Source organism: Bos indicus x Bos taurus, chromosome 17 (genome assembly GCF_003369695.1).
Source record: "Bos indicus x Bos taurus breed Angus x Brahman F1 hybrid chromosome 17, Bos_hybrid_MaternalHap_v2.0, whole genome shotgun sequence".
Lineage (NCBI taxonomy): Eukaryota > Metazoa > Chordata > Mammalia > Artiodactyla > Bovidae > Bos > Bos indicus x Bos taurus.
In genome coordinates, this window is record NC_040092.1 from 5,803,670 (window position 1) to 5,831,272 (window position 27,603).

Consider the following 27,603-nt stretch of genomic DNA (forward strand, 5'->3'; position numbering starts at 1 on the left):
CCGCTCACCACGGTTTTCTCAGATGCTTACTCCCTGAGGGTCCAGTAGGAAAATCGAGATGCTGGTGCCAGTTTGGAGAGAGCTGACAGGTAGGACCGTGCCCATCCGGGTCCAGGTGAGCTGGGGCCACCAGGCTGGCCACAGACAGGCCACTCAAACTCGGGGCGCTGGGCGAAGGCTCAGACGCGAATGTCAATAAACGCCGCTGTCGGAGAGCTGACCCACGCCCTCCCTGGAATTAAGAGCTTATTCATAACTCTCTCCCACCACCAAAACACACTTTGGAGAGGGTTAAAGTAAATAGCGCCGCTTAACCTGACCTCCTCGGGGTTCGTGGCCCTGCCCGGGTCCTGCCACTCAGAGGGGAAATTTGGCACCTCACCCCCAGACCGCTTGGACCACCCCCAAAGTCTCCCCCCTTAGAGAAATAATCAGATCATCTCCACGGTCCAGCAGGGGTGGGGTGAGGGGGTGCTGAGAGTGGGGGTGCGGGTGGTGATGGATGGGGCTGGAGAGGAGGTGACAGGCCACTATTGATTGAGGGCGCACTGAGGAAACTGGATCCCATTCCGAGAGCAGTGGGAAGCTCTGGAAAGGGTTTTAAGTGGGGGGATGATGTGAGATGATTTATGTTTTTGAAAATATTGCTCTGGCCGCCGTGTGGAGAATTGACTGCAGAGGGCGGGCGTGGGAGCTGGGAGGCTACGGAAGGCGCTCGTGGAGGAGGTGACGGTGGATTGCGCAGGGTGAGAGCTCAGGAGATGGAAGGAGGTGGCCAGACCCAGGTGAGGCGACCGCGGGCGTAGGGTGGGAGACTCACCTCTTGTGAGAGGCAGATGACGGATGGGGGTCCTTGATGGGGGGGGCGGTGGAATCAAGCCCCAGTGCCGTGCAGTTGTGTTGTCCAAGCTGGCCATGAATCTGCTGGGTGGAGTTTAACGAGCCACTGGCTACGCCAACGTGGAAATCCAGGAAGCTTCCAGCCTGGGATGGGGAGTGAGCCCCTCAGCCTGAAGATGGCCTTCAGTTCCAATGCCCAGGGGATTACCTGGACAGTGAACAAAGCGTGAATGACTTCTAGGGCTTCCGTGTCAGGTAGGTGGGACAGCTGGTGGAGGAGATCCATGCCAAGGCACCTCAGACCTGGAGAGGATGATTCAAGAGGGACAGAAAGGGGCTTCCGTGTCAGGCAGGTGGGACAGCTGGTGGAGGAGATCCACGCCAAGGCACCTCGGACCTGGAGAGGATGATTCAAGAGGGACAGAAAGGTCCTTAGTACCCAGTAGGATGACAGAGGATGCAATGGTTGGATGGCATCACCAACTCAAATGGACGTGAGTTTGAGCAAACTCTGGGAGATGGTGAAGGACAGGGAAGCCTGGCGGGCTGCAGTCCATGGGGTCACAAAGAGTCGCACACGACTGAGCCACTGAACAGCAATAACCCAGTGTCTGTGAGGGGTCTAGCCAGGTGAGGTCTGGAAAGATCCCGTATGATTCAACAGCATGGTACTCTTGATGACCCCATACTAGAGCATATTCAGGCGGATGGTAGAAGCAGGAAACCCACTACAGCAACGACAATCACAAAGGAGCCCAGAAACAGACTTCTGTGCCTCGGGAAACTTCGTACGTGATGGAGAAAGCGTTACCGGTCAGTGGAAAAGAGGTTGGGCCATCTATAAAAGAAGGCTGGTGGGTATTATCCATCACGAGAAAGGAATGAGCTATCAAACCATGAAAAGACATGGAGGAAACGCACATACATATGACTAGGTGAAAGAAGCCTATCTGAAAAAGCTTCATACTGTATGATTCCAACTCTATGACATTCTGGGAAAAAAGCAAAACTATGGAGACAGTAAAAAGTGGTTGCCAGGAACTGGAGGGGGGTGATGAACAGGCAGAGCATCGAGGATTTTTCAGGTCAGTGGAAGCACTTTGGATGATATCATAACGATGGGTACATATCATTATGCTAAGTCTGCTAAGCCGCTTCAGTCGTGTCCGGCTCTGTGCAACCCCATAGACGGCAGCCCACCAGGCTCCACTGTCCCTGGGGTTCTCCAGGCAAGAACACTGGAGTGGGTTGCCATTTATACATTGGTCCAAAAAAATGGGCTTGCTGGGTAGCTCAGCTGGTAAAGAATCCGCCTGCAATGCAGGAGACACGGGCTCAATTCCTGGGTTGGGAAGTTCCCCTGGAGAAGGGAAAGGCTACCCACTCCAGTATTCTGGCCTGGAGAATTCCATGGACTGTATGTATAGTCCATGGGGTTGCAAAGAGTTGGACACGACTGCGCGACTTTCACTTTCCAAACAAATAGAACATACACCACCAAGACTGAGCTGCTAGAACGTAAACCGTAGGCCTTGGTAGATGATGACATGTCATTGCTGGTGCATCAGTTCTAACAAAGGTGCCCTTTGGGTGGGGGGATGTTGAGAATGGGGGAAGCGATGCATACGGGGGTATTTATGAAAATTTTTTATGAAATTTTATGAAAAAAATTTATGAAAGATCTCTGTATTTCCCCCTAAGTTTTGCTGTGAACCTAAGTCACTCTAAAAATAGAAAGTTTTAACCAAAGAGTACTGGCAAATGATGGGCAACGTGCACAAGATAGCCTCAGACGATGCCGTGATCCCGCCTCCTGATTTTCAGGTCCTTGCGCAGCCCCTGCCTCTTGAGTGTGGGCAGGACTGGCAACCTAATTTCTAACCGACAGAATACAGCAAAGGGGATGGACGTCACTGCTCCCATCACCTTACATCACCTAAGACTCTGTCTTACTGGGGGTCTGTCTCTCTCTCTCCCACTCTCTCTTTCTTTCCATAGCTGGCTTTGAGGAGACAAGCTGCCATGAATCCTACAGCTACGATCCTTTCCCCCAGCTACCACAAGTTTGATGAACTTCTATTTAAATTGAAGTCCCCATGTTTGGCTAGACGTGAATTCTGCCAACAACCTGAGGAGCTTGAAATGGATCATGCCCTAGTCAAGCCTCTGGATGAGAACTCAGCCCCAGTCAACTCCGTGACTATGGCATTGGGTCAGACTCTAAGTAGAGGCTCTTGCTAAGCTGTGTCCAGACTGTAGACCCAAAGAAACTGTGAGAGAATAAATGTGTGCTGTTTTAAATCACCAATTTTGTGCACAACTTTATCATGCAGTGTTGACAGCTAATATAAACAATATTAAATTAGATACCAAACTGCATAGCACAATACAAACAAATAAATTCAAGATGCAGTAATGATCTAAATACAAATAGGGGAAAAAATTAAATTACAAATGGAAATATAAGATGTCTTTATAACCCTGGGATAAGAGATTTCTTATCATAGCACAGAAAACAAACCTTAAAGAAAGAGTGTATAAATTTGACTGCCTTAAAATTAAAAACTTCTTTTCAATCAAAGTCATCATAAGTAAGTTAACAGAGTAGACAAAACTAGAAAACAATTTTGTTGTTCTTTAATCACTAAGTGATGTCCAGCTCTTTTGTGGCCCCATGGACTGTAGCTTTCCAGGCTCCTCTGTCCATGGGATTTCCCAGGCAAGAATACTGGAGTGGGTTTCCTTCTTCCAGATAGCTTTTCCAGAGGATCTTCCCAATGCAGGGATAAAACCTGCATTGCAGGCAGATTCTTTATCACTGAGCCACCTGGGAAGCCCAGAAAGCAATATCTGAGCACATATAACTAAAAGAGAATTGAATCCATAATATGTAAAGAGCACTTGCAAATCAAAAAGAATGACACCAATTAGCCAGGAGAAAAATAGGCAATAGGTACAATCAGACAGTTCTCAAAAGAGAAAACCCAAATGACCGATTGTCATGGAAGACGTTTAACTTCACCGGTAATCAGGAAATACAAATGGAAAGAACCGTAAGAGGCCACCCATCTGCTTAACAGAAAATTTAAAACTTGAGAATACCAAGTGTCAATGAGCACGCAGAGCAGCCAGGCCTCTCCCGGGCCGCTGGTGGGAGTGTGAGTTGGTACAAGTGTCTTGGAGAGCTATCTGGGAGCATCTAGTCAAGTTAAAGCTTTGTGACTTGACTGAACTATTGCTTCCTGGTGAATATTCTCTAGAAACATTAGCCTGTTGCCCGGAGGAATATGTCCCAAGATGTTCATCACAATGTTTTTAGTAACACACTCCTCAAGATGAGAACTAAACAACAGGCTGCTTATGCAGTAGAATACTATAGTTTGGTGAATATGAACTAGTGTGATGCTGATTTGGGGGTAAAAAAAAAGCAAGTTGCAGAATGATGTATAGAATAATTTACCATGTATACAAAGTATTAAAATGTGAAAAATATGCTATGTATCACTTGGGGATCCATATATAGTAAAAGCATAAAAACATGAATGGGAAGGATAAATACTGAGATGTAAACATTCGAGACAGTGGGTAAACTCAACAGAGGAAAAGGGGAAAACAGATCCGTAACATCTAATTACATAAAAAAAAGATCAGAAGCAGATATGACAAAAATGTAGACATTCGATAAAGCTGATGGGTGGTGAGTATGCAGTGTTCACTGTGTGACTCTCTAAAGTTGAGTGGTTCTACGCTGTAGTCTCTTGCCAAACATGGGCCTTCAATGTAAATAGAAGTTCATTGAACTTATGGTTGCTGGGGGAAGGATGCGGGGAAGGGATAGTTAGGGAGTTTGGGATGGACATGGACACACTGCTCTATTTAAAATGGATAGCCAACAAGGACCTACTGCATAGCACAGGGAGCTCTGCCCAAGATCGTGTGACAGCCTGGATGGGAGGGGCGTTTGGGAGAGAATGGATACATGCGTACGTAAGGCTGAGTCCCTTCCCTATTCACCTGAAGCTATCACAGCATTGGTCATCGGCTGGCTATACCCCAATACAAAATAAAAAGTTTAAAATTAAATACGTAGAAGTTCACTAAAAGTAAACGAAATTAAAAATTTTATTTTCAGTAAATTGCTCAGTCACCCCGGCCACGTTTCAGGGGCTCGACAGGCAGATGTGGCTCATGGATCTCATACTGGACGATGCAGATAAGAGAGCATTCCCATTATCATAGAACCTTCTTTTGGACGGTGCTGTTCTAGAAGGTTCTGTGTGCTTTTCATATCTCAGAATGATTTCTTAAAAGCCGGGACTGGAAGGTGAATAAAGGAGGTAGGGAGGGTTCTTTGGAAGAGTTTGGAGAAAAGGAGGAAGACGGCTAAAGAGCTGGAGGACACGGGGGTTCAGAGGAATTGATGGAGAAGGGGTTGTGGGGTCTTTATCTGTTGCATTGAGAGACGCCCTTGAATGCTGATGAAAACGGTCAATAGAGCTGGGAGTTCAAGGCTGGCTTGTGGGGCTGGGACTGGGGACAGTGGAAGGGGTGAGGCTTGAGCAGGGAGGGGGAGGTGGCCACTGTCCCCAGCGGTCCTCCGAGGCCCCTACCTGGAGTCCCTCTCCGAGGACTCTCACCCGGCACCCTTCCAGGCTCCAGGCGGTGGAGATAAATAACTCCTGCCATGCCTGTCACAGATATTTGAAAAACATATTAATCACTTTAACAAATATTAGCTCAGAACAGCAATAAACAGTCTCTAGAATCTCCTCTTTGCGGCTGTATTACAATGAAAAATATGCTAATATGGGTGCCTAATTGATTGTGTTTGAATAACTTCCTTTATGACAATAAGAGTTGGAGCTGGCATCACTCAGAGTCGTAAACGGCGTCTCCCCAACCCGGAACGCCTCCACTCTGTTCCCGCAGAGTCACCCTCTGGGGAAAATGTCTCCGAATCAACAAAACAGTAGAACTCTTGGCTGCCCATCTACAAAGACCTTTCTGAAGACCCCAAAGGGGCTGGCATTTGGGCTGTGGCTCCAATGAGCCATCAGCTCACACACAAGCATCTCCTTTAATCTTCATGGTACTTCTACAAAGTCAAGATTACAGTCCTATTTCACAGAAGGGAAAACTGAGGATATAAGAGGTGAAGAGAACTTACCCAGGGTTCCTGAGTGATGTGGCCAGAATTCTCCTGCAGGCTTGTGAGTCTGCAGCCTGTGTACACTGTCTTCACTCTCAAGCCAGGAGAAACCTCTAGAAACATCCCATGGCAAACTACTCGATATTAATCCCACAATTCTCTGTTCAATTGGATGGGCAGCTGGGCCAGGTGATTCTCAAATGTCCTGTGGTGCCCGGCACAAATAACCACCCTGGCGGTTGTGTGGGGTCTTCTCTCCCCTCACACACACACCTCCTGCAATCAACAATGTTGTTTCTTCTCCCTTAATTCCTTCCCTTGGTTAAATGCATTCTGGACACCTGTGCCATGCACAGGATCAGAGGATTCCTGGGGTGATGAAGCCATTAAGTGCTTCTCCCAAATAGTTCCCGAATCCTCTCATCCTTCCTTCTTTCTGTCTGCACATCCCTCAGCAGCTTACGGCTGCCGCTGTAACCTCTAGACTTGCTCGAGTTCAGTTCCTCTTCTCCATCCTTGCTGCCTTGCAAGCGAGTCCAGGCTGCAGCATCTGCCACCTGGGCTCTGGTTGCACCCCCTGAGGCCCCAGTGGGTGGAGGGGGGCTTGGATCCTGTTGCAGCTCCAGCCCCCAAAAGGGACAGCATCTAGGTCCCTACCTAAGGAGGGATGATGCTTTGGTTATGGACTGGCGAACATTTTCTGCAAAGGGCCAGATAGTAAATATTTTCAGCCTTGTGAGCACAGGGTCTCTGTAGTAACTCCTCGACAGCTGTTGTGACCAGAAGGAGATCGGAGACAATCCATACATGAAGGACATGCCTCCCTTCCAATAAAACTTTATTTATGGGTGCTGGAGTTTGAATTTGATAAAATGTTTATGTGCCACGAATTATTCTTCTGTGAGTTTCTTTATAAACCATTTAAAAATAGTTAATGAAGGTTATCCTTTTAAGCCTTCGGACCATACAAAAAAAGGGCTATGAACTGGATTTGACTGACCTTTGTTCTGATTGATTTATCTTTCCTTTAAAACAAAGGCTTTTTTTTTTTTTTTTTTAAGTTTTCTGGCTTATGCTTGAGGTGATGCTGGCGTGGCCACTGTGATGAAGCAGGTTGGGTACAGGAGGGGGTTTTTAATGAGCAGAAAGGGCTGACCAAACATCAGGGTGATGTTGGGAAGGATGTGACCAGTAGGCTTTGGGAGCTGGGAATGTTCTGGGTCTTGAGCTGGGTGTTGGTTACAAGGGGTGTTGACTTGGTGAAAATTCACCAAGCCGGACTCTGAGGATGGATGTGCTCTTTTATACAGAAAAAGTAAAGAACAGAAGGGCTGATGCCATCCTGTGCTGGTGGGGTGCTGGGCACACAGGGGCTCCCACGCCATGCTGGGGAGAGTGTGAAGTCTGCCCCCTCTGTGGAGCAGAGAAGCAAAACAATGGCCCATCTCACACACGCCCAGGGCGTTCTCACCCTTGTGTACCAAGATCCATGTGCAAGACTTTCGTGTCAGTCCCTTCTCCAGGGGATCTTCCCAACCCAGGGATCGAACCCAGGTCTCCTGCATTGCAGGCGGATTCTTTACCAGCTGAGCTATCAGGGAAGCCCAGTAGGAAGACTAGGAAAGCTTCAGTGCAGCTTCACTGAATAAAGGATGTTGCTTCTCTAGACAGAGTACCACAGTCACTGAGAGGAAGGCAGGGGCTGGTCTTGGGACAGGATCATCTCCAGGTGCCACAAAAAAAAAAAAAAAATGGGATGGGTGTGAAAAAAAATCAAGCAGATACACACATACACATGTGCAAATGCTTTCCTCTACAAGCAAGGACAATTTTCTGGAAAGATACACAAGAGATCTGGATACGGCTGCGGGCTCAGCGTGGAAGGCTGAATGTACCCGTCCTTAGGGCTGTTTGGTTTTCTGTGCTTGCTTGTGTCCCGGGGACTTTACATTAAGGACAGAAGACAAGTGAAAAAAATCAGGGCATGGTTTCCCATACGCTGGGTATCTACTAATCCCCCAATATTTCCCAAGCCCCTAATGAATCTTCAGGCCCATCCCAGGGGGCCCCCTGGAGAACTTGAGACAGCCCAGCTGCTCTGCAGACCCAGCGCGTCCCTCGTTGGTCCGAGGGGTGCGGCAAGACTGGCTGGCCGACTGAACAATGGGCAAGACAAAGAAGCCTTTATGCCTTCTCTCCTGCCCCAGCAGAGCCCCAGGGCCGGCCTCTTCAGTTACAGCCCCCGAGGGCTTTCGCTCTCAGCCGGTTAAGCCCCAGGGTAAATGCTCTCCAGGATCACCTGGCAGGCATGGGGGAGGGTCTCCCCAGTGTTGGAGTCTCGTCCGCACCCCACCACCCGCCGATTTCTCACGTCAGCCTCCAAGGTCCTGTCAGCTCCTTGATGGCTGGGTCCGAGGCCAGCCAGTTGGCTGGAATCCGGGACACGGGCTGGGTGACCTGGGCCAGTGGATCTGCCTTGCTAAGCCTCAGTTTCTTCATCTGGAAGATGGGATGAAAGTCGCGTCCACCTCCTCCGCAGCTGGTAGGGAAGATTCGGTAAGATCATTTGTGTGAGCTCCTGGCTCAAGAAACGGCCCTCTTGTCTGGAGAATGAAAAAAAAAAAAAAGGTGCAGCTGCGTTGGAAAAGAGTCCAGTGGTTCCTCAAACAATGACGTCTGGAGTTACCGTGTGATCCGGCAGTTCCATTCCCAGGCATTCACCGGAGAGAGATGAACACATATGTCCACACAAAAAAACTGCAAATGAATGTTCATAGCAGCGTTATTCGCCACAGCCCGAAAGTGCAAATGACCCACCTGCACCTCGAGAGAAAGAGATAAATCCAGTGGGGGTCCAGGCACACGGTGGACTACTATTCAGCCGTGAAAAGGGACACAGCGTTGACAAAGGCTGCAATGTGGGGGAACCCTGGATACGTGACACTAAGGGAAAGAATCCAGACACACAAAAATCGCGTCTTTTATCCCTCTCTTTCAGTGAAAGGTCCAGAGTTGGGAAAGCTCTGCTCAGCTTTCCTCTTCAGCTGGCAAGTGGAAGTAACTATTGCTGCTCAGTACGTGGTGGTGAAGTTTGAAACAGATGTCGGAATGGTTGCAGGTAGTAGGTGCTTATTGAATGTCACACAGGGAGGGAGAAAGAGAGACATTCAGTACTTTTATTTTGGCAGCATCATTTTTTTTTTTAAACCTCAGATCCACCCAAGTCTAAAGAAGGAATGGATGGGGCAGAAGAGCATAGGTCCTAGAGTTGTCTCCAGGATAGCAGAGTGGTACCTGGGTGAGGAGGGTAGGAGGAGGGAGACTCTTTCTTTTTTCAGCAGTTGTGTTGAGATATAACTCGCTTACCATACAATTCGCCTTATGGGTACAATTCAGTGTTTTAAATATACTGACAGACTGGGAGTCTGGACCAATCAGTGCCCTGAAGGGAGACTCTTCAGTATACAGTCGGCCAGCCACCTTTGGGTCCTGCATCCAACCACGGTTCCACCAACCTCAGATAGAAAATATTCAGGAAAAAGAATTCCAATAAATGCCAGTAAAAAGCAAGACTAGGATTTGCTCTTTGCAGGCACCTATTCACATAGCGTTCCTGTTGTCTTTATAACTATTTCCATAGTATTGACATTGTGTTCACTTCAGTCGCTCAGTTGTGTCTTTGCGACTCTTTGCGACCCCATGAATCGCAGCACACCAGTCCTCCCTACCCATCACCAACTCCCGCAGTTCACCCAGACTCACGTCCATTGAGTCAGTGATGCCATCCAGCCATCTCATCCTCTGTCGTCCCCTTCTCCTCCTGCCTCCAATCCCTCCCAGCATCAGAGTCTTTTCCAATAAGTCAACTCTTCGCATGAGGTGGCCAAAGTACTGGAGTTTCAGCTTTAGCATCATTCCTTCCAAAGAAATCCCAGGGCTGATCTTCAGAATGGACTGGTTGGATCTCCTTGCAGTCCAAGGGACTCTCAAGAGTCTTCTCCAACACCACAGTTCAAAAGCATCAAGTTTTCGGCACTCAGCTTTCTTCACAGTCCAACTCTCACATCCATACATGACCACTGGGAAAACCATAGCCTTGACTAGACGAACCTTTGTTGGCAAAGTAATGTCTCTGCTTTTGAATATGCTATCTAGGTTGGTCATAACTTTCCTTCCAAGGAGTAAGCATCTTTTAATTTCATGGCTGCAGTCACCATCTGCAGTGATTTTGGAGCCCCAAAAAATAAAGTCTGACACTGTTTCCACTGTTTCCCCATCTATTTCCCATGAAGTGATGGGACCAGATGCCATGATCTTCGATTTCTGAATGTTGAGCTTTAAGCCAACTTTTTCACTCTCCTCTTTCACTTTCATCAAGAGGCTCTTTAGTTCCTTTTCACTTTCTGCCATAAGGGTGGTGTCATCTGCATATCTGAGGTTATTGAGATTTCTCCCAGCAATCTTGATTCCAGCTTGTGTTTCTTCCAGCCCAGCATTTCTCATGATGTACTCTGCATAGAAGTTAAATAAGCAGGGTGAGAATATACAGCCTTGACGTACTCCTTTTCCTATTTGGAACCAGTCTGTTATTCCATGTCCAGTTCTAACTGTTGCTTCCTGACCTGCATACAAATTTCTCAAGAGGCAGGTCAGGTGGTCTGGGATTCTCATCTCTTTCAGAATTTTCCACAGTTTATTGTGATCCACACAGTCAAAGGCTTTGGCATAGTCAATAAAGCAGAAATAGATGTTTTTCTGGAACTCTCTTGCTTTTTCCATGATCCAGCAGATGTTGGCAATTTGATCTCTGGTTCCTCTGCCTTTTCTAAAACCAGCTTGAACATCAGGAAGTTCACGGTTCACGTATTGCTGCAGCCTGGCTTGGAGAATTTTGAGCATTACTTTACTAGCGTGGGAGGTGAGTGCAATTGTGCCGTAGTTTGAGCATTCTCTGGCATTGCCTTTCTTTGGGACTGGAATGAAAACTGACCTTTTCCAGTCCTGTGGCCACTGCTGAGTTTTCCAAATTTGCTGGCATATTTGTGATACTTTCACAGCATCATCTTTCAGGATTTGGAATAGCTCAATTGGAATTTATCACCTCCACTAGCTTTGTTCATAGTGATGCTTTCTGAGGCCCACTTGACTTCACATTCCAGGATATCTGGCTCTAGGTCAGTGATCACATCATCGTGATTATCTTGGTCATGAAGATCTTTTTTGTACAGTTCTTCTGTGTATTCTTGCCACCTCTTCTTAATATCTTCTGCTTCTGTTAGGTCCATACCATTTCTGTCCTATATCGAGCCCATCTTTGCATGAAATGCTCCCTTGGTATCTCTAATCTTCTTGAAGAGATCTCTAGTCTTTCCCATTCTGTTGTTTTCCTCTATTTCTTTGCATTGATCACTGAGGAAGGCTTTCTTATCTCTCCTTGCTATTCTTTGGAACTCTGCATTCAGATGCTTATATCTTTCCTTTTCTCCTTTGCTTTTCGCTTCTCTTATTTTCGCAGCTATTTGTAAGGCCTCCTCAGACAGCCATTTTGCTTTTTTGCATTTCTTTTCCATGGGGATGGTCTTGATCCCTGTCTCCTGTACAATGTCACGAGCCTCATTCCATAGTTCATCAGGCACTCTATCTATCAGATCTAGGCCCTTAAATCTATTTCTCACTTCCACTGTATAATCATAAGGGATTTGATTTAGGTCATACCTGAATGGTCTAGTGGTTTTCCCTACTTTCTTCAATTTAAGTGTGAATTTGGTGACATTGTGTTAGGTAGCATTAAAAAATCCAGGAATAATTAAAAAGATGGGCATAGGTTATAGGCAAACACTATGTCCATTTTCTGTAAAAAAAAAAAAACCTTGAGTATCCGTGGATTTTGGTGCCTATGGGAGTCTGGACAAATCAATGCCCTGCAAATACTGAGGAATAACTGTACTAATAGACTTTTTAGTATACATCCTTTTGAATTATGAACCGTAATAATATATCCCTTGCTCAACTGCAAAAAATCAAACCGAAGCAAAACAATCCAATACAAGCAAGAACAGTGAACATGTTAGTCACTCAGTCGTGTCTGACTGTGAAACAATGGACTGTAGCTCACCAGGCTCCTCTGTCCATGGGATTGTCCAGGCAAGAATACTGGAGTGGGTAGCCATTCCCTTCTCCAGGAGATCTTCCCAACCCAGGGATCAAACCTGGGGCTCCTGCATTGCAGGTGGCTTCTTCACTGTCTGAGCCACCAGGAAAGCCCCAACAGGAACAGTGGCTCAGGTTAATTTGAATGCTCCCGCTGTGAGGATGTACATTTTGGAACAACCTCTCAAATATGCTTTCCTTTGCTGGACTCATTGTCTGACTTAGGGATCCTTGCACACTCAGTGGGTCCCCTGTTGGTCTTTGGAGAAGCCTCCAACCTGAATTGGGAGTTCAAGGCTCCTCACTGCTTTGAGAAGACACAGGTAATGGGAGGTCCCTCTGACAATCAGACAATGGATAAATGGATCTAGGTGCCTGCCAGAGAGCCTGGGGGCTGGGTGGGTACCTCTCCAAAAAAAGTCCTTCCCACCATCATTTATCTACATTTTTACCAGGTAAGGGATCATTGCCCAGGTCTGTTTACTCTGCTGGCCTCTGGTTTCTCTCAGTAGGAGCTGGGTCTCAGAGCTCGTCCTGGAGGACAATGGTCTGTGTATCTGCTGATGGAAGAAATGGGTGGGGGCCCCAACAAGTTGGACCAGAAAGAAGGCTGAGCACCAAAGAACTGATGCTTTCGAATTGTGCTGCTGGAGAAGACTCTTGAGAGTCCCTTGGACTGCAAGGAGATCAAACCAGCCAATCCTATAGGAAATCAACCCTGAATATTCCTTGGAAGGACTGATGCTAAAGATGAAGCTCCAATACTTTGGCCACCTGATGCGAAGAGCTGACTCATTGGAAAAGACCCTGATGCTGGGAAAGATTGAGGCCAAGAGGAAAAGGAGATGATGGAGAATTAGATGGTTGGATGGCATCACTGACTTAATGGACATGAATTTGAGCAAACTCCAGGAGATAGTGATGGACAGGGAAGCCCGGTGTGCTACAGTCCATAGGGTTGCAAAGAGTTGGACACGACTTAGCGACTGAATGACAACAAGCAAGTTAGTGACTATGGAGCCGAGGGAAGCGGAGGGTCCAGGGGGCCACAGTCACAACCCCGAGGTGCAGGAAGGGTGTGGGGCCCACGGGGTGGCACTTTGGGTCTTGGGACAACCTGGGCAGAGTCAGCTGAGGTCCTGGGACAAGCTGAGCTCAGGCTCCCAAATAAAGGATGTCCTTGACGCCTCCTGACTGCCCTTCCTGCCTCCCCAAGGACCTACCCGGCGCTGGCACTGCAGCTGCTCTGCCCACCTCCCCACTGCAGTCCCAGTCCAGGCCATCATCTTTGCTCATCTCTGTTAAGAGATGGTCCTTCTTGGTCGGCTCCGATCAGCATCCATGCAGCAGCCATAGGTGTTTAAAAGTCTGACCCTGCCACCTCTAGCTTTCAGCCTTCCACCCTGCTCCTACCCCAGGCTGCCTCCAGGCCCGGCTATTTGGCTTCTGCTGTGACCTCACTTCTCCCCAGCCTCCTCCATGCATCCTGACTCTCCTCGGGGCAACTCCATTTGTCCTTCCCAGGCCTCCCACTCAGGAGGGTGTGCAGGCCTCCCGCTCAGGAGGGTTTGCAGCCCTCCCCATGTTGCTCAAGTCTCTCTTTACCTGCCTGCCTCCCACGAGGGCAGGGTCCCGGCCTGTCTTGTTCATAAGCAGCACTAACACGGGAACAGTGCAACCTCAGGGGCTCAGTAAGTGTTGGCTGGATTAACCATAGCCTGGCCCCCAGTCCCAGAGTGCCTTGAGGGGAGCAGACTGAGGCCAAAGGGGTCTGGAGAGAACTGATGACTAAGCAGCTACTGTGCGCTGGGTCTGCTCCTGTCTGTCTGCATGTGTCCCCTTGTTGGATCCTGACGTCGACTTTGCGAGGGGGCCTGATCTTGTCTCTACTTCCCAGTTGATGAAACAGAGGCCGAAGGGAAGTCAAGTCTACAACTCTGCTCTGTATTGTGAAAGCCAGGAGAGGTAGACCAGGATCTGAACCCAGAGCCAGGGCTAATTCTGGAGCTGGTTCTCTTGGATCTAGAAGCCAGTTGCTTGGATTTGTGGCCCCCTCTTGACCTCTTACCAGTGAGCCATTTCCCTGGTCCAGGTCTCAACTTCCTCATTTGTAATGAGGGGGTGGAACCAATGTCTGCAAGTGATGGAAGGAAGTCACAGGTGAGTGCAGTGTAAATGGCAAAGCTCCGAGGACAGGCCGGGGCTAGTATTCCTAGCTGAGTGAGCGTGGCAGACACCGCTGATGCTCACCCACTACCCCTTGGCTCTCATCTTTCCTATGCTGGCCCACCCCATGTCTTCTAAATGCCAGTCCTTCCCTAATGAAGTTGATACTGACCAGGGGGCTTGGCCTTCCCCTATCAACAGAAATCAACTAAAGGCCAGTCAATCCTAAAGGAAATCAACCCTGACTATTCATTAGAGGGACTGATGCTGAAGCTTCAATACTTTGGCCACCTGATGCGAAGAGCCGACTCATTGGAAAAGACCCTGATGCTGGCAAAGATGGAAGGCAGGAGAAGAAGGGGGCAACAGAGGATGAGATGGTTGGAGGGCATTGCTGACTCAATGCATATGAATTTGAGCAAGCTTTGGGCGAGGGTGAAGGACAGGGAAGCCTGGTGTGCTGCAGTCCTTGGAGTCACAAAGAGTGGACACAACTGAGCGACTGAATAACAATAAGTCCAGATGAGAAATTCAGGCAAGGCTTCCAGGGGCTCATGTGCCAGCTGCAGAGGGAGCTAAAACAAGTAACTCAGGTTCCTTGCTTGCTTCCGGAGGAGGGGGGCAAGCTCAGTCTTCTATGGGGTGAGGGTGAGTCCAGGGGTTGGCTGGAGGGGTGTCTGAGGTGGTTTGACCACTCCTTTGTAATGGTGAGTGCAGATGGCATGAACAATACCCCGCTTTTGCTCCCAACACCCAGCTTTGTTTTTTTTTTTTTTTTGTTCCTGGCTCTTCAGAAATGACAGCAGGGCATTTTTTTCTTCCTTTTTTGATATCTTTTGATCCAGAATTTGCCCCAACTGTGCCGGCACACAGTCCCGTGTAGTTTCTCTGAATTGTGTAGCTTGAGGAGACGTGCATCCAGGGGCAAGCTTTGCCGCCCTGCAGCAAAGAGGCCCAGGTCCCAGGCCGGTCTCATGGGGACAGAGGTTAACACACCAGGGGAGTACCCCTCGGCCAATGGCAGACCCTACGGGAGATGGAGGATCAGTACCCCAGCTCCCCCTTCCCTTGGGTGAGACACTCCTAGGCGTGGTTCAAGGTCTCCCAGAGGTCCCCAGGGGGCTGGAGCCCCAGTCACTTCTTCTAACTTCTTCCTTGCTTCTCCCCCAAACCCTCTTATATCCTTTGCACCACCATGCTTGTCAGCAGAGGTGTGCTTTTGGGGCAGCCCACCCTGGACGGGCAGGAGAGACATGCTCCTTTGAAACAAGACCCAGAGCTTTGCTTCTAGGTTTCCTGTAAAGCCCTCCCTCACCCCCTAATCAGGGCATCATGGCGGGGGAAGCATCCTGCATTTGTTACCTGGAGGAGGGAATGATGCTTCTGGGGCATGAGGAGGGACGATCACTTCACAGGTCAGAACCTCAAATATAAGCAATTCATTGGGAAGAACTGGTGACCCATGACCCACCCCACCCCCAACGAGACAGAGACCTCCTGCCCCACCCCCCACACCCCAAGCCCCACCCCCACACCCCACCACCCCATGAGGCCGCCAGAAAAGAAGAGAAGCCGGAGGTCACCCCATGACAGGAGTCACACGGCAGGTGCGATCAGAACCGAGCTCGGGTGGCTTTGGTCCCGCAAGTTCAGTGACAGGAAACCAACATTTGTGCTCTGCAGACTTGAGTTCAGGCCAAGAGATTCTTGCTATTATTTGGAGAGAAGCTTGCCTGCCTGACTCACTTACAAAGCACTCTCTCCCTCCCTACACCCCCAGGCTCTTTCTCGCTGCACTTTCCCCTCACCTGGCTCTGACTCACCTTGCTCCTTCTGGCCTGGAGGCCCCAGGGTGTTTTCTGGAGCCCAGCCCTTCTGGGGAAGGAGACACCTGAGGGGGACACCTGGCTTGGGGGTGGTGTCTCTCCCTCCAGACAGGAAAAGGTGCTGCACGTTGGGATTAGCCTGAGTGGGTTGGGCTGCCAGGGAGCCAGAGGCTGGCTGCAGGGTCTGGGGAGGCACTACTGGAGGGGGCTATTTAGCCAGGCTCTGCTGTGTGACCCTGGGGAAGTCAGAGCCTCCCTCTGAGCTCTGTCTCTGCAGAGTGAAGGGCTTAAGATTGGTCTTCTGTCTCCTGATCTAAATATGCTTTGATTCTGGAGCAGCTGGGCTTTCAGTGTCAGAAAGACCCCTGAGCTTCCTCCCTCCCTTCCTCTGTCCCTTCCTTCATCCCCCTGCTCCTCCCCCGCCCACACCTGGCCTCACTCAGGATGCTGAAGGCACAGGGAGCATCCGCACTGGCCCTGCCTTAGGGGCCCACTGTGGCAGCGGACAGATGTGTTAAGAGCCGGTTGCATGAGAAGGCAGGAAGGGCATGTTACCAATGACCTGCACCTCTGCCCGAGCCCCTCTTTGGTGCCAGGTGCTGGGCACGCCTTACTGCACTGAGTCTCAGAGCCTCCCCAGAGTCAGCGTCCTTTGTCATCTCCACTTTCCAGGTGAAGAAACCGACCAGTGAGAGATGAGGGTCCCACATGTAAGAAGGGAGGCTTGGGATTGTTCTAGTTTTTTAAGATTTTTTTTTTTTGATGTGGACCATTTTTAAAGTCTTTGTTGAATTTGATACCATCCTGTTTCTGTTTTATGTTTTAGTTTTTTGGCTGCGAGACGTGTGAGATCTTAGTTCCCCGACTAGGGATTGAACCCACACCCCCTGCATTGGAAGGCAAAGTCTTAACAATTGGACTATCAGCGATGTCCCGGGATCGAGGTTTGAATCAGGCCTACCAGGCCCAAGGCCCACACTCAGAATGACCAGTTTTGTTTCATTTTACCACAGGAGATAGCAGGAGCCTTGAGCACCAGGAGAGAAGGCTGCCTACCCAGCTCTGCTGGGGAGCAGAGGGGAAAAGGGCACAGACGTTCTCCGCCCAAGGATCCCAAAGCTCTTAGTTGCCTTGTCTCTCTCACCCTCTAGACAGACGAAACTTGGAGAGCCAACATTTGTCACAATTACGTGACAGCCATACTAGCTGATAATCCCTGATGAAGAGCCTCCTTAGCTCTGATTGGTGGGCTTCAAAAGGGTTTTTCATACTGTTCATGGGGTTCTCAAGGCAAGAATACTGAAGTGGCTTGCCATTCCCTTCTCCAGTGGACCATGTTTTGTCAGAACTCTCCACAATGACCCTTCCGTCTTGGGTGGTCCTACACGGCATGGCTCATAGTTTCATTGAGTTAGACAATCCTGGAATGCGAAGTCAAGTGGGCCTTAGGATGCATCACTACGAACAAAGCTAGTGGAGGTGATGGAATTCCAGTTGAGCTATTTCAAATCCTAAACGATGATGCTGTGAAAGTGCTGCACTCAATATGCCAGCACATTTGGAAAACTAAGCAGTGGCCACAGGACTGGAAATGGTCAGTTTTCAATCCAATCCCAAAGAAAGGCAATGCCAAAGAATGTTCAAACTACCACACAATTGTACTCATCTCACACGCTAGCAAAATAATGCTCAAAATTCTCCAAGCCAGGCTTCAACAGTACGTGGACCGTGAACTTCCAGATGTTCAAGCTGGATTTAGAAAAGGCAGAGGAACCAGAGATCAAATTGCCAACATCCGTTGGATAATCAAAAAAGCAAGAAAGTTCCAGAAAAACATCTCAGTTCAGTTCAGTTCAGTTGCTCAGTCATGTCCGACTCTTTGCGACCCCATGAATTGCAGCACGCCAGGCCTCCCTGACCATCACCAACTCCCGGAGTTCACTCAGACTCACATCCATCAAGTCAGTGAAAAACATGTACTTCTGCTTTATTGCCTATGCCAAAGCCTTTGACTGTGTGGATCACAACAAACTGGAAAATTCTTCCAAGAGATGGGAATACCAGACCACCTGACCTGCCTACTGAGAAATCTGTATGCAGGTCAAGAAGCAACAGTTAGAACTGGACATGGAGCAACCGACTGGTTCCAAATAGGAAAATGAGTACTTCAAGGCTATATATTGTCACCTTGCTTATTTAAGTTATATGCAAAGTACATCATGCGAAATGCAGGGCTGGATGAAGCACAATCTGGAATCAAGATAGCTGGGAGAAATATCAATAACCTCAGATATGCAGATGACACCACCCTTATGGCAGAAAGAAAATAGAGCTAAAGAGCCTCTTGATGAAAGTGAAAGAGGAGAGTGGAAAAGTTGGCCTAAAATTCAACATTCAGAAAACTAAAATCATGGCATCCGGTCCCATCATGTCATGGCAAATAGAAGGGGAAACAATGGAAATAGTGAGTGACTTTATTTTGGGGGGGCTCCAACATCACTGCAGATAGTGATTGCAGCCATGAAATTAAAAGATATTTGCTCCTTGAAAGAATAGTTATGACCAATCTAGACAGCATATTAAAAAGCAGAGACATTGTTTTGCCAACAAACGTCCATCTAGTCAAAGCTATGATTTTTCCAGTAGTCATGCATGGATGTGAGAGTTGGACTATAAAGAAAGCTGGGTGCTAAAGAATTGATGCTTTTGAACTGTGGTGTTGGAGAAGACTCTTGAGAGTCTCTTGGACTGCAAGGAGATCCAACCAGTCCATCCTAAAGGAAATCAGTCCAGAATACTCATTGGAAGGACTGATGCTGAAGCTGAAACTCCAATACTTTGGCCACCTGATGCGAAGAGCTGACTCATTGGAAAAGACCCTGATGCTGGGAAAGATTGAAGGTGGGAGGAGAAGGGGACAACAGAGGATGAGATGGTTGGATGGCACCACTGACTTGATGGACATGAGGTTGAGCAAGCTCTGGCAGTTGGTGATGGACAGGGAAGCCTGGCGTGCTGCAGTCCATGGTGTTGCAAAGAGTTGGACGTGACTGAGTGAATGGACTGAACTGAACTGACGGTAAGGGTTTGATCCTGACCAATCTCTGTAGTACAGAGGAATGGACTTTGCTGATTGGCTGGTTATGGGGGATGGGCTTAAGTCCTGGCACTGGTGGGCGGGCTAGTACTTTCCAGTCCACGCTGAGAGTCAGGGAAGGGCATTGCACATCAAGGTCCTCTTAACAGAGGAGGTAAGAACAGAGACATCCCCTAATCCAGCATTTAGGAAAATCAGCTCATTACTCCCCACAAGTGACCCTGAGTTATAGAGAGGCTAAGAGACTCACCCAAGGTCACACAGCTCCTAAGTGGCCGTGCTGGAGTTTGAACCCTAAAAGTCAGGCTCTGGCGTCTGTGTTTTTAACTGCAGTGCTATGCTGCTACTGCTGCTAAGTCGCTTCAGTTGTGTCCGACTCTGTGCGACCCCATGGACTGCAGCCTACCAGGCTTTTCTGTCCATGGGATTCCCCAGGCAAGAATACTGGAGTGGGTTGCCATTTCCTTCTCCAATGCATGAAAGTGGAAAGTGAAAGTGAAGTCGTTCAGTCGTGTCTGACTCTTAGCGACCCCGTGGACTGCAGCCTACCAGGCTCCTCCATCCATGGGATTTTCTGGGCAACAGTACTGAAGTGGGGTGCCATTTGGTGCCTCTCAAAATAAAGCTCAGAGCTTGAATCAATAGATCCTGTTTGGAAGTGGGGAGTGGGGGAAGGAGGTGGGAGGTGGTGATACTTTGAGGTTACCAAACTCCTGCACGTTAGCCTCCTTCCCACCCCCAGAAACCTGACCGTTGTTTCACAGATGATAAAGGTGGCCAAACCTGGCTGGCTTCTGCCGTTCACACTTGGCTCCGTGGTTACCGGCAGTGGGATCGCCACGGCCTTAAGAAACGGATCTTAATCGCACCCGTTGCAGCCCCAGCTGCCGCTTGTCAGCTCTGCACAGGGGACCCGCTTTGGGCAGTGTCTGCAGAAGTTCAAGTAGCTTCTTGAGGACACGTCTTAGAGAGGGACCTCAGGGTCAATTGCCCAGGTTTCTTGACTGTGTGGGGTGGATTGAGGGGGAGGATGGTGGTTTAGAATACCAATCTGCCGGCATTAGCATTCTTTGTCCTCTTGAGAAGATGTCTCTTGCTTTCCTGTGTCTAATTTTGTTGCAGCTTAAATATCCAAGAGATGTCCCTAAACAAGTATTTTTAAACCCAAATGTCCTTTCAGAGGCCTTGGCTAAATGCACTCTGGAAATAACTCCAGAACCAACTTTTTTGTTTATTTCCCTTCTTTGCTCTTGTTCCTCCCTCCCGGTCCACCATCTGGCCTTGAATAAACCTATATTATGCATTTACTCTTTGTTAGCACCCCGTGTTAACATCCCAGGGAGACACAATGAACTTGCCCTTGGCTTAAAGGAGCTCCAATCTTTTTGGAGGAGACAGAGTAGCAATCACCATGTAGTGGGAGCCCTTGAGGGCAGGAGGAAAGGAGGTCACCCCTGCTGGGAGGATTTTAAGATTGACTGTGGGGAAGGGAAGGCACCCTGAGCAGAGGACACAGCACAGGGCAAAGCAGAGAGGTGTGCAGAAGTCAAAGTTCATGAGCATCACGTGGTTTGGTTGTACAGACAGGGAGTCTCAGGGGTTGAGGCAGGAGTCATAGCCAAGCCATTGAGAGCTGTATTGTGGCCGAAGGGGGACAGTGTGTGTTCCAGGGCCAAGAGAACACTGGACTAGGAGTCCAGAGACACAGTCCGGGCTCTCTATGTTAAGGATGCCTTGGTGAGTCAGGGTGCCTCTCTGAACCTCGATCTCTTCCTCTATAAGAGCAGACGCGTGTTCAGTTGACCTTTAAAGCACTTTGTGACTCAAACATCTGATGTATTTCAGTGATGTTCCTTTCCTTGTCCTTCCTGGAATCCCTCCCCAGCTCATGCATCCAGCAAAGGCCTTGACTCCCCAGGCCTCATCTGGTTCCAGAGATAAGTGGTTCTTCCTCATCCTGGTGGGTCTATCTACTGAAGCTTTGAGGGGTGCTCCTGGGGTGTCATTGCATACCACCTAATTGATTTTGATTTTAGTTCCACAGCCGTGCTGTAATTATGAAAGCCTGCTGCAATTATCAAAACACAGCTCCAAATATTTCATTATTAAAATACCCCTATGGTCTATTATTAATTCATTAGATAAATTTGGATTATATGACTCAATAATTAATGTGCAGGCATGAACCTGGGGAGCTTGGCCACTGTGAGTCATGTGATAACTGAAGGAAGAAATGGAAAGCTGGGAGAATGAGGGTGGAGATGGGAGAGAAAGGAATAAACAAGAGGAAAAACAGGTGCTTATGGAGGGTTAATCACCAGTTGCCCTCTGACATTCATTTAACCATCCGTTCAATCAACATTTATTGCTGGTCTACTCCATACTCAGAATTTCGAGTACCTCACCATCCAAGTATTAATGGTTATGGGATGGTTTCTGGGGTTTTCTTTCATCCATCTGTATATTCATCTACCCATCTATTCACCATTCTATGCATCCATCCACCCACCCACCCGTCTACCACCCAATCCACTGATCCACTCTCCTATCCATCCTTCCATTCACCTACCCATCCACCGTCCCATCCCTCCATCCAGCCAGCCACCACTCATCCATCCATCCTGATGGATTCCACCAGGACATGTTGGTTCAGTTCAGCAAAGTTTTCTAGAATACCTGTGTGCCAAGGCTCTGTGTCGGGAACCAGTGGTCCCTAACTTGATAAATCAAGAAGTGGCCTGATGTGTGCAGAGATCTAACGGCAGATAATCTAGAAGGTGGGAGCACGGAGAGCCAGGGGACACTGAAGCCGTGGAAATCAGCAGCAGTCATATCACGGAGGGTCTCAATGGTCAGATGAAGGAGGTTAGATGTTTCTTGAGGTTCCTGAGGGCCATGGGAGGATTTGTCACTAGAAAGTGGCATAACGAAAGGTTATGGGAAATGCATGGCTCTGGTTACTGTGCTGAGGATGGGCTGGGAGGGGTTAGCTCAGAGGTCAGGACCTGTTGAGAAAGTTGTTGCTGGCATGTAGGGGAGAGATCCAGAGGGCCTCATAGGAAAGCATGGCTTTTCTACTTGCTTGCTGTGTGATCTTGAGTAAGTTACCTAACTTCTCTGTGCCTCTGGAAAAAGAGAATCATAGTAGTTCCCTTCTCACAGGGTTGGATGAGGTGACCCAAAACAGTGTTTGGAATGGTGCCTAATGCATAACAGCTCCTATTGGGATGGGGGGGTGGTGGTGGGTGGGAATGATGATGCTCCTCGACCTCTGATCTCTTGGGACTCAGTTTCCTTATGTGTAAAACATATCACCACCGTGTGTTTAAAGGGTTGTCTGGGGATTCAACGGTTTGATACACACCATGTGCTAGATAGAATAGAGACCGGCCGGAACGGAATTCCAAGGAATCCGCTATGAAATCCAAGGATCCAGTTGCAAAATGAAAACGCCAGGCTTCCTGTTCAAAATTACGTATGAACTTGAAGACGGCAACAGCAGAGCTTCACATCGAGCACAGGCCCCTTCACGTCAACTTGACAGGTCGACAAAGGGGAAATTCCAGGCAAAGGGAACAGCTTGTACGAAGGCTCACACGGGCCCTGGAACAGAGAATCTGAAGCTGGGGTTGTTTCGGAAAATGAAAGCCCATGGCTGTCATGATCCCAGGATATTTGCAGGATGCCTCAGACACACGATGCCTGTCCTGATCCTCCATCCCTCAGTTTGGGCGGGGGCCCAGCTGGACCAAGTGTGCCCCTGGACCAAGTCCCCAGAGACTTGCACTGAGTTTTCCAAGGATGCGCAGCCTGTTTGGGGGCAGGGCCTGAGCTAGAGCCGGTTGTTCAGGGCCCTTCACTAGAACCCCCTCTGCCTCTAGGCGCTCCGCAGACATCAGGAGTGGAAACAATTCAGAGACATTTGGAAAAAAAAAAAAACCCAAAACCCAAGCTGGCTTGTCGTTTCTGTCACTGTCATACTTCAGAAAGATCTACTGGGGGCAATCAGAGAAGAATAGGTCTGTAAAACTCAGCGTTTCCCTATTAGCTTTCAAAAGTTTTGCACAACATACTTTATGTGTGTTTATAGAAAAGAAAAAAAAAAAAAAAAAACCAAGACCCACATTGATTGAAAAAATGTGTTGTTATTGAAAGGGCCGAGTTGAACTCTCTGCAGAGCGTGGTGCTCGACAAGACTTGGAAGGCGAAGATTTCACATAAATAGTTGTGCCGAGTTGTTATGGCAACTGAAATTTGAAAAGTAAATAGGTTTAGGGGAAATATTTTCCCTTGTCTCTGGAGGAGTTTTCTGTTGCGGATCATTTGCAAAAGGAGGAGTTACTTCGATGCCCAGTGGATTTGGTGTATGTTGTTGAAGGACAGACGTGTGGGGTTCCTGTGCTGGGGGCGGTCTCCGTGCCCATGGGGCAGCTGCTTTCCTTTCATCAAGTAGGGGTTGAGATGGGTGGCAGGGTCACACACGCTGTGTGGCCGTGCACCAATGACTTGCCCTCTCTGGGCGTCCACTTTTCTCTCTATAGAATAGTTTGGTGGAAACGCATAGTCATACAGGTGAGTACCTATTGTTTTGGGGATAGGCACCTACTTGTGGGTTGGACCATCACCACAGGGTACTGGGGTAGGTGTGTGTGCTCCACTCCATTGGTAAGAATTGGGGAAATAGGCTCAGGGCAGAAGAGAGGCTTGCCGGCCATAACACAGCAGCCAATGCAATGCTTGCATTCCTGCCCAGAGTATCTTCTTCTGCCATGTTCCTCAGCAGCCTTGCTCACGAAAGCTGGCAGCTGGCTCATCGTGGTGAGACCCCAACGACCACCCATCTCCGGGGAGCCCTGGCCAGCAGCCATTCACCCGTGGGAGCCTTGTGAGGGCTGGAGACACTCCTGGGTGGAATCAGGCTGGATCCCAGGACACAGCACAACCCCTCCTATTTGCAGAGAGGCCCCGGGTCCTCTGATTCTCCCCTCTCCACAGTGGGGACACCCTGCTTCAAATGGGGAAGGGCCCGCTGGCTTTGGAGGAGGCAGCAATGAAGAATGATTACTCTCACATTCTTGTCTCCTCAGAGAAGAGCTGTACATGCCCCATGGCATATAAGCCTCATGGCAGCAGAGACCAGGTTGGCGCTTGGTACATTGACTCCATTCGTGGTTGCTGACCGAGGCGCAGAGCAGTAAAAGGTGTGTGTGTGTGGTGGGGGGCGGGGGGCATGTCTTCAAGTCACGTGGCTGGCAAGTGAGGCTTCTTCTGATGTCCTGAGTGGCCTGGCACTGGGGTGAGTGCCCAGGAATGTAATGAGCGCCCCACCCCCGGGGGCATTCAAGCTCATAGGCTGGACTTGGGAGAAGGTTCTGTAAGCAGGAGGCTAAACTGGATGACTCCAAAATATTCCCAAAGAGCTTGGAACATGGGCCATGTGCACATGTGTGTGTGTGAGCGTGCGTGCATGTGTGTAAGCGTGCATGTCTGTGTGTGCGTGGTTCATTGTGTCCACATGTCTTCATTTGTGCGTGTCTGTGCTTGCATGTGTCCACACGTGTGCCTGTGTGTACACTCACACGTATGTGCTCTTGTGCGTCCACACACATGCCTCTATGTGTGTATGTGTGGAGTCACCTGCAAAAACTCCCCCTTTTCTACTACTTGTGTCTGGACCACCTGGTCCTTGGCTGGGCCCTCAGGTCACTGTGGATTTGAGGACCCAGCACCTGGGGTGGGGCGGGCGTGGGGCCGTGAGGACTGTCTTAAGGGCTGGGACGACGAAGCCACCCGATTTGAATCCTGCCCTTTTCTGTCTGGGAGGCTGTGGCTTGAGCAGGGTAGCCCCTAAATCCCAGTCCCCAGCAGGGAGCTGGGACACTGTCAGGGCATGCCTGCCGGGTCATGGCCAAGGTTCAGTGACGTCTGTCTGCCTGGCCCACTTGCCCCTCTCCCCAGGCTGGCGTCCTCAACACGTCTGCCTCCGCCGCCGTTGATGGCACCAGATGCTCGGGGCCAGCACAGACACACTCCCCCAAACCCAGAGACAGCCAGCTCCAGCTCTTCCCAGAAGAGGCCAGGCCTGGCTCCCCCAGTGGGGATCTAAAAACACACCATGGGCTGGGGGGTCCTATTTGGGGAGCCCCCTGGGCTCATTGGGAGCCTCTTATTCAGGAAGGGTGACTTTGATAAACTGAAGTTCTGAATTGTTTTTCAAAAATGCAAAAGGAAAGGAGAGAGACGGACATGGAGACAGAGAGACGTAGGTATCCATCTCTATGTATGTATGTATGTGTGTGTGTCTCTCTCCTTCCATGTCTGCCTCTCAGAGTCAAGACGGGAAATGAACATATTCCCAACAGCTCGGGGTGAGCTTTATTGGAAACTGATCGGAGGTTGGCCTCCAAGAATCCAGAACCAGCCCTGTCCCTGGCCAGCTGGGTGACCTTGGGGAGGCTGTCCCCCTCCAACCCTGGACTTTCTCGTCTTCTGCTTCACAACATGAGGATGGAGGGAAGGCAGGGTGCCTGGGATGTTGCAAAATGTCACCTGAATATATTTGCTCCTTCTTACCAGGTCTGGAAGCCTCCAAAGATAATCCTCCCGTAGGTGGGTTCCAGGCTGCCTTGAGAGACCACCTGAACCCCCACCCCCACAAATAGTAAGGGCAGCATCGCCTATGAGTCACCTACACTGAATGTGTTTGTTCCCTCTTACTGATGGAACTTGCAATTTTTGGCTGGGTACGTGGCCTCCCAAAATAAAGACTGTATTTCTCAACCTCCCTTGTGACTACATTTTGGTCAACAAGAGGCAAACAGAGTGATGTGGAAAGAGTTTCAGGGAAACCTCTTTAAAACATCGTGGGTGGGCACCCTGTTGCCTTTTCCTCTTCTGTGCCAATTTCCTGCTGGCTGGAAGGTGGACATGATGGCTGACGCTCATGCAGCCGTATTGGACTGTGAAGACAAAGTTCCATACAGGGAGTCTCCCTCTGGACTTCTGTTATATCAGCGAGAAACAGCCTATCTTGTTGAAGCCACTGTTATTTGACTTCTCTCTCAGTCGGTCTTAACCCTAATGGATAGAATAGGAAAAAGGTAATTTCTCTTATCTGGTCTCCTCTTCTAGGATGATGGAATTTGGGCTGCTCAGCATTGGCAGAAACTGGAAAAGTCTACTTATCTTGAAGTGGATAGTCTGGCAGAAAAATACTGTCAACAGCCGTGTTCGTAGTCCAGTATTAATAACGACAATAAATGCAGTGCTATTTATCGAAGCACTCACTCTGACCCAAAGTCATACAGAGGCGGGGCCCAGATCCACACCCACACTGTGCCAGGCCGACGCCAAGACCCGCGGGTTTCTCCACTTGCATTCACGCCCTTTCTTAGGCCAATGTTTCCCAGCGTGTCACGGGTCACACTGACCGCAGTGGGCCTTTGCCTGGCTCACAGTGGGTCTATGACGTTGCAGCCAGCCCCAGGTCCACGGCCTTCTGACTTAGCACTGACCCCCTCTCCGCCTCCCGTCAGCCGCTTGGATCCACATTTGCCTCCCTCGCCAGGCTCTCTGCTCCTCGGGGGAGGAAAGAAGCACTTTGTGTTTTTATTTCCAGCTGAGAGCCTAGCACACAGTGGGTGCTCGGGGAGGTCTGATCGTGGACCCAGAGTCCTGTGTCCAGCTGGAGGCAGGACATGGAGTGGCACAGAGTGGGTCCCTTGCCGGCAGCTCTGACCATACGTTCATTCTCCAAGCATCGGAGTCAATGAGCATCTGTGTGTTCTCCAGGAGGGGACCTGAGCGTGGAGAAGAAGGGCAGGGGCACAGAGAACTGGGGCGCGGGGCAGTGCAGGGGCTAGACAGAGGGCAGGACAGGGGTGGGGGCCACAGGGCCTGGCCAGAGCGCGCTGGGCCAAATGCCCCGGGGCTCCACCGCCCTTCCCCAGGGGGCCCGGCCTTCCAGGAAACCAGACCAGTGCACGGCAGGCTGACAGGTCTCTCCAAGCAGAGAAGCTGCTGGCAGAGAGTGAGTTCTACTCACCCCGGGGTCTCTGCACAGTCCCTCAGGCGGACAGAAGCAACCACACCGCGGTCCCTTCTTTCCCTGGAAGTCAAGAGCATGGGCTCTGAACTTGGATGCAAATCCTGACTCTGCCACCCTTGGCTCATGTCCTTGGGCAGCCGACCTTTCTCTGAGCCTCGGTTTCCTCACCTGTCACGTGACGTGGAATCTCAGCTGCAAGAGAGCAAGTCACCCCTCTCTTTGTGCAGACCAGGGCTTCCCAGACTTCGCCGGGGAACTTATTAAATGAGACAGCGGGTCAGGGGCAGAGTCTGAGCTTCTGCATCTCTAATGAGGGGATGCCCAGGTT

The 27,603-nt window shown here is 49.5% G+C and overlaps 1 long non-coding RNA gene across 1 annotated transcript; it reads left to right on the forward strand.

Moving 5' to 3' along the window:
- Positions 1 to 529: 529 nt before the first annotated feature.
- On the forward strand, positions 530 to 26,013 carry LOC113907360. Its single transcript, XR_003515177.1, has 3 exons — positions 530 to 785; positions 24,316 to 24,429; positions 25,805 to 26,013. It is a non-coding gene; the product is annotated as an uncharacterized LOC113907360 (long non-coding RNA).
- Positions 26,014 to 27,603: the final 1,590 nt, after the last annotated feature.